Below are 7,617 nucleotides of genomic sequence, written 5' to 3' on the forward strand. Positions count from 1 at the left end.
TTCTTGAAAACTCAAGAAGGGGACTCTCACGAAGGAGAAAAATATCTCAATTGAGAAATATTGAATATTATTGATGAGAAACTTGTGTGTGTTACCACAAACTATGAATAACAAGTCTATATACATATTAGTAGCTAACTTAATCCTAATCATTCTCAGATGAGAGAAATAATCTCAAATTCTAATTAGACTATAATTGCAAATATGACTTAAATAAGCTTAATAAAACAAGATAAATCCTCATAAAATATTAAATACTAAATTGACCCAAATATTATAATTCACAGTAAATTCTAATTTATTTTATCTAATATGCTTCCTACATCAAGGAGAACCTATTGGAATTGGTTCAGCCATGATCATTGGCAATCAGCCAACTTGTGCAATTAATTTTGGCACATCACATGTTTGACGAAATTACCATAACAAATGCGTAACTCATGTACTCTTTCTTTTTTTATCATCAATTCTGTACTATAAATATGTACCTGCAAATAGTGAAATACACACACAAATCATTTCTTTTATCAATTGTTCTTCTTCTAAATTATTTTACATGGTATCAGAGCATTGATTATTCTCTTCATCATGAGTATTGAATACAGCCTCGGAATTTATCCGAGTACATCCACTGGGTTGGTCACTCAAAATCATACTTCTCCATATTATCTTCATCCCTCTGATAATCCAGGCACTGTACTAGTGTCCCAACTCCTAACCGGTGATAACTATCCCACTTGGCGTCGAGCAATTCGAATGGCTTTATCAGCCAAAAATAAAATGGGATTTGTCAACGGAACCATCCTAAAACCAGAGGACCCTGAGGCTGCAGAATGGGAGCGTTGTAATGATATGGTATTATCTTGGCTATTGAATTCTATATCTCCTGATATTGCTAACAGTGTTATTTATGCTGATACAGCTAAAGAAGTTTGGGATGATCTCTGCAATCGTTTTTCTCAAGGAAATCTTGCTAGAATATTTCAAATCAAGCTTGCTATATGCACTCTTCTCCAAGAACAGTCATCCATAAATGTTTACTACACAAAATTAAAGACCATATGGGATGAACTTGCATCTTATACTTCCATTCCAAATTGTTCTTGCGGATCTCTCAAAGAAATTCTAGAATATCAACAACAAGAACGTGTTTATCAATTCTTGATGGGGTTAAATGACTCTTATGCTGCCCTTCGAAGTCAAACTCTTGCTATGGGTTCACTGCCAACCTTAGGAAAGGTTTACTCCACATTCATCCAAGAAGAAAAACAAAGAGAGCTTCATATTAATGCCAATCCCCTTCCTGAATCTGCCGCACTAGCTGTAGCTAAGGGTGAATTCAATCAAGATAAATTTCGTCCACAAAATAGTGATTCTAAAGGCAAGCAGTGACCAAAGTGCAAACATTGCGGTAAGCTTGGGCATGTTAAAGCAAAATGCCACAAACTTCACGGTTATCCACCAAAACAAGCTCATGCAGCTTCCACCACAACCGATGTCACTTCAACAAACAACGTTACAGCTCCTACTTCTACAAATAAGGTTGAAATTCCTCACCTCACAACAGAGCAATATCAGCAGCTGATATCCATTCTCAATCTTAACTCTACTGCACCAGCAGCAAATCTCACGGGTAACTCTGTTTATTATTCAAATTCTACATCTTCATCTTGGATTATTGATACTGGTGCATCTGATCATATTACTTTATCTATAGATTCATTATCACATGTTACACTTATCTCTGCTCATAAACCTGTTCGCTTGCCTAATGGTAGTTTTTCACAAATCTCTCATATTAGGAATATCAATCTATCAGAAAAAATCAGACTTAGCAAAGTTCTTTGTGTACCTGATTTTTCTTTTAATCTTTTATCTGTCAGCAAAATTACTAAGTCTTTAAATTGTGCTGTTATTTTCTTTCCTGACTTCTGTGTTTTTCAGGACCTTGTGTCGAAACAGATGATTGGTCTGGGTAAAGAACACAATGGACTTTACTACTATTATCCTACCATTTTTCCTACTATTTTGCTCACTCAACAACAGCATCCTGCATTTGATCTATGGCACTCGCGCTTGGGTCATCCATCTGCATCTCGACTTCCTTATTTAGCTAAGAGTATTAATAACTTTTCTTCTAGTCATGATTTATTTTGCCATGTGTGCCCTTTATCTAAGCACACTCGCTTACCTTTTCCTAATAAAAATAACCGGTGTAATGAACCTTTTGATTTAATTCATGTTGACATTTGGGGTGATTATCCAGTTCCTTCTTTATCTGGAGCTCACTATTTCTTAACTATTGTTGATGATTACTCACGTTGCACTTGGCTTTACTTAATGAGACATAAATCTGAAACTCAAATTCATTTAAAAAATTTCTTTGCCGTGATTAAAACTCAATTTCAATGTTCCATTAAAAAAAATTCGTAGTGATAATGGACTTGAATTTATATCTATGTCTCATTTTTTTAATGAACATGGCATTTTGCATCAACGTACTTGTGTAGCCACACCCCAACAAAATGGTGTTGCTGAACGCAAGCATCGTCACATCTTAGAAGTTGCACGTGCTTTTCGTTTTCAAGCTTACTTACCTCTTAAGTTTTGGGGTTAATGTGTTCTAACGGCAACATATTTTATAAATCGTTTGCCTACACCCTTGCTTTCTGGTAAGACTCCTCATGAAGTTCTTCTTAAATCTAAGCCATCTTATGACTATTTGCCTGTTTTTGGATGCTTATGTTATGCTCAAAATTTATCTCCCAAGAAACATAAATTTGCTCCTCGAGCAATTAAAGGTATCTTTATCGGGTACCCCTTTGCTCAACGAGGTTATCGCATATATGATCTTGAAAAGCATATCGTATTCACTAATCGTGATGTCACTTTTCAGGAAAGGATATTCCCTTTTCAGGAGAAACAACTTCAGCAAAATCAACCCTCAATTGTTTTGCCCATACCTATAAATGAAGTTATCAATGAAACATCAAATGAGGCTAATGCTCAACCACCACCAAGTGATCAAGAAAATCTGCAACTATCTACGCTTGATCAACAAAATCAGCCACCACCATCTGACTTGGACATTGATACACTTCGTCACTCCACTAGGTGATGGCTGTCGAAGCCAACAAAAATAAATTCCTACTCTAAATAAATTGTGTATAGTGATTGAGCAGGGTCGTGTCCACAGAGATCGGTAATTATTTAAATCCTTTTGAAACGTAAAACGTAAAATGGGGGAATTGTTGACAATAATAAAAATCAAATTAAAAATAACAAGAATGCAAATTAAAGTTGTAATTCAAATTGGAGAAAGCTCTAGTTGAAGGAATTAACTCAGCTTGATTCGACTACTGATCATTGATTCAAATATAGATTATTATTACTTATGAATAGACCGGTTATAGCTATTGAGACCCTCTAATAGCCAATCTCTCCTTAACTAGTCGATAACCAAGGTACGACCGTTGGATATTTCCCTAATCAATAGACAACCCTAGATACGATCATAGGATTTAATCAATTGACAGCCTGAAAAACTAGAGAGACCCAAATCCTAATCAACACATATGATGATTCATTTAAATTAGATTGTTTATTCTCACAACACAACTCTCTGCTATGTTATTTGTCACAAACATTAAATTCTTCATACGATGAATCCTTTAATTGACAATAGATTAAGTTGATAATTAAATAGTGGCCAATTACCTAATTAACAAACATAATCATGAAACTAATTCAGAGAATAAACAAATACCCAAAAAGTAATAAAACAATTAAAGCATAAGAAAGATCTCACAGTAGTGATGAATCAAAGCTTCATTATCCTTCAACCAGAAAAATAGGTTTAGTTCTTCATAGAGAGAAGAGAAAAATTAGATCTAGGGTTTCTTTCTTCTTCTCCAATCCCAAAATCCCCCCTTTTCACAATAGATTCCTCCCTTAAATACTCTCTCTCTCCTCTCTTTTAGAATTCTATTTAAAATAAAATACTAATATCTGAAATATTAAATTCGTAATTACAAAAATAACCAAAAATACAAAACACGTTAAACTAAAAACTGCAGGTCCGCAGTTGACAGCACGCGCCCACGCCTTATCAACAAAGTTCTTCTGACGCTCATAATTTCTCCAAGAGAACAATCATCCTTAAACATCATCTTATAGCTCAATTTTATCATCAATCAATAGAATTGCACCTACAAAAGTAAAACATAAGTAAATCACTATTATTAAGTGCAAAACATTGATATTAAGGGAAGTAAATAATGCAAAACTAGTGCATAAATTGCACTCTAACACTAGGACTCATCAACCACCTTCATATCTTCAAGATTATCATTGTTCACTAGTCACTCACTCTAATTTATTACCTCATCGTCCTTTCCCAATCATTTCTAAGTCTAAAACAATCTCTTATCCTCTTCATAATTTTATATCTTACAATACATTATCTTCTAAACATTTTGCCTTTACAGTTGCTATTTCTACAGAAATTGAGCCAACATCTTATGCTCAAGCAATTAGGCACCCAAAATGGCGAGAAGTTATGGCTGCTGAAATTCAAGCTCTTAATAAGAACAAGACTTGGACTCTTACACAGCTTCCTCCTGGAAAAGTGCCTATTGACTGTAAATGGGTGTATAAAATTAAGTTTCGGTCATATGGGTTTGTTGAGTGATACAAGGCTCGCCTTGTAGCAAAAGGCTTTACTCAAAAAGAAGGTTTGGACTATCATGAAACATTTTCCCCTGTAGCTAAACTAACAACTTTTCAATGTGTTCTTGCTGTTGCAGCTATAAAACATTGGCCTTTATATCAGCTTGATGTTCATAATGCTTTTCTTCATGGAGATCTTCATGAAGAAGTCTACATGAAACCTCCTCTAGGTTTTTGTCAACAAGGGAAGCACTTAGTTTGTCGGCTTCAAGAGTCCTTATATGGTCTTAAACAAGCTTCTCGTAATTGGTTTGAAAAATTTTCTTCCGTCCTTCGTCTTGCTGGATTTAAACAATCTCATTGTGATTATTCATTATTTACATCTACAATAGGGTCCTCCATTACTGTAGTATTTGTATATGTTGATGATATCGTCATTACTGGTAATAATGAACTTGCCATAAAAGCTCTTAAGGATTTCTTGCATCATCGTTTTCACATGAAAGACCTTGGAATTTTGAAATATTTTTTGGGAATTGAAATTGCTAGATCTAGTAAAGGAATTTTTTTATCTCAACAAAAATATGCCTTAGAGATCTTGAATGATGCAGGCTTTCTTGGTGCTAAACCAATTGATTTTCCAATGGTGCAAAATTTAAAATTAGATCCAGGTGATGGTGATATCTTAGAAGATCCAAGCTTATTCAGAAGACTAGTGGGACGCCTCCTTTATCTTACCATTACTAGACCAAATTTGGTGTATTCAGTTCAAAAACTTAGTCAATTTGTCTCTAATCCGCGTAAACCTCATTTAGATGCTGCTTATAGAATTTTAGCTTTTTAAAAATCTTCTCCTGGTAAAGGCATCTTATTATCTTCTAATAGTTCTTTTCACATTGAAGCTTATTGTGATTCAGATTGGGGAGGCTGTCTAACCACTCGAAGATTTGTCACTGGCTATTGTGTCTTCCTTGGAGAAAGTCCTATGATGGTTGTCGAAGGCAACAAAAATAAATTCCTACTCTAAATAAATTATGTATAGTGATTGAGCAGGGTCGTGTCCACAGAGATCGGTAATTATTTAAATCCTTTTGAAACGTAAAACGTAAAATGGGGAAATTGTTAATAATAATAAAAATCAAATTAAAATAACAAGAATGCAAATTAAAGTTGTAATTCAAATTGGAGAAAGCTCTGGTTGAAGGAATTAACTCAGCTTGATTCGACTACTGATCATTTATTCAAATATAGATTGTTATTACTTATGAATAGACCGGTTATAGCTATTGAGACCCTCTAATAGCCAATCTCTCCTTAACTAGTCGATAACCAAGGTACGACCGTTGGATATTTCCTTAATCAATAGACAACCCTAGATACGATCATAGGATTTAATCAATTGACAGCCTGAAAAACCAGAGAGACCCAAATCCTAATCAACACATATGATTATTCATTTAAATTAGATTGTTTATTCTCACAACACAACTCTCTGCTATGTTATTTGTCACAAACATTAAATTCTTCATACGATGAATCCTTTAATTGACAATAGATTAAGTTGATAATTAAATAGTGGCCAATTACCTAATTAACAAACATAATCATGAAAATAATTCAGAGAATAAACAAATACCCAAAAAGTAATAAAATAATTAAAGCATAAGAAAGATCTCACAGTAGTGATGAATCAAAACTTCACTAACCTTCAACCAGAAAAATAAGTTTAGTTCTTCATAGAGAGAAGAGAAAAATTAGATCTAGGGTTTCCTCCTTTTTCTCCTCAATCCTCCTTTTTCACAATAGATTCCTCCTTTAAATACTCTCTCTCTCCTCTCTTTTAGAATTCTATTTAAAATAAAATACTAATATCTGAAATATTAAATTCGTAATTACAAAAATAACCAAAAATACAAAACACGTTAAACTAAAAACTGCAGGTCCGCAGTTGACAGCACGCGCCCACGCCTTATCAACAAAGTTCTTCTGCCGCTCATAATTTCTCCAACAGAACAATCATCCTTAAACATCATCTTATAGCTCAATTTTATCACCAATCAATAGAATTGCACCTACAAAAGTAAAACACAAGTAAATCACTATTATTAAGTGCAAAACATCGATATTAAGATAAATAAACAATGCAAAACTAGTGCATAAATTGAACTCTAACATCCTATTTCGTGGAAAAGCAAAAAACAGGCAACTGTAGCTTGATCTACAGCAGAAGCAGAATATAGGGCTATGGCTTCCGCTACTTGTGAATTAATTTGGTTGAAATCGCTTTTACATGATCTTGGCGTTTCACATCCACAACCTATGCAACTCTATTGTGACAATAAAGCTGCTCTTCATATTGCTGCCAATCCAGTGTTCCATGAAAGGACCAAGCATATCGAGTTGGACTGTCACTTTGTTCGAGAGAAAATCCAAGCAAGATTGATCAAGACAACACATGTTTCATCTGCTCATCAAATTGCTGATATTTTTACAAAAGCCCTTGGAAAGGAACAGTTCCATCGTCTTAGTGGCAAGTTGGGCATTCACAACATCCATGCTCCAACTTAGGGGGGAATATTGGAATTGGTTCAGCCATGATCATTGGCAATCAGCCAAGATTATTGGCAATATTGTAGGCTATGTCTTTTACCCGTTAGAAGCATAACTTGTGCAGTTAATTTTGGCATATCACATGTTTGACGAAATTACCATAACAAATGCGTAACTCATGTACTCTTTCTTTTTTTATCATCAATTCTGTACTATAAATATGTACCTGCAAATAGTGAAATACACACACAAATCATTTCTTTTATCAATTGTTCTTCTTCTAATTTATTTTACAGAACCAGTAATAGTCTCCAACATCTGGAGGAACAGAACTTTCAAATGATTCTGTATTTAGCTTGTAATAATCAGTTGTAAAAAAAATAGTTAACACCGATTGGC

The 7,617-nt window shown here is 34.2% G+C and overlaps 1 long non-coding RNA gene across 1 annotated transcript; it reads right to left on the reverse strand.

The window, feature by feature from the left end:
- Window positions 1–3,774: 3,774 nt before the first annotated feature.
- LOC127902714 (uncharacterized) lies at window positions 3,775–6,792 on the reverse strand. Its single transcript, XR_008055253.1, has 2 exons — window positions 6,741–6,792; window positions 3,775–4,208 (listed from the first exon to the last, which is right to left on the reverse strand). It is a non-coding gene; the product is annotated as an uncharacterized LOC127902714 (long non-coding RNA).
- Window positions 6,793–7,617: the final 825 nt, after the last annotated feature.

The sequence above is a fragment of the Citrus sinensis genome, chromosome 5, assembly GCF_022201045.2.
Source record: "Citrus sinensis cultivar Valencia sweet orange chromosome 5, DVS_A1.0, whole genome shotgun sequence".
NCBI classification, from domain to species: domain Eukaryota; kingdom Viridiplantae; phylum Streptophyta; class Magnoliopsida; order Sapindales; family Rutaceae; genus Citrus; species Citrus sinensis.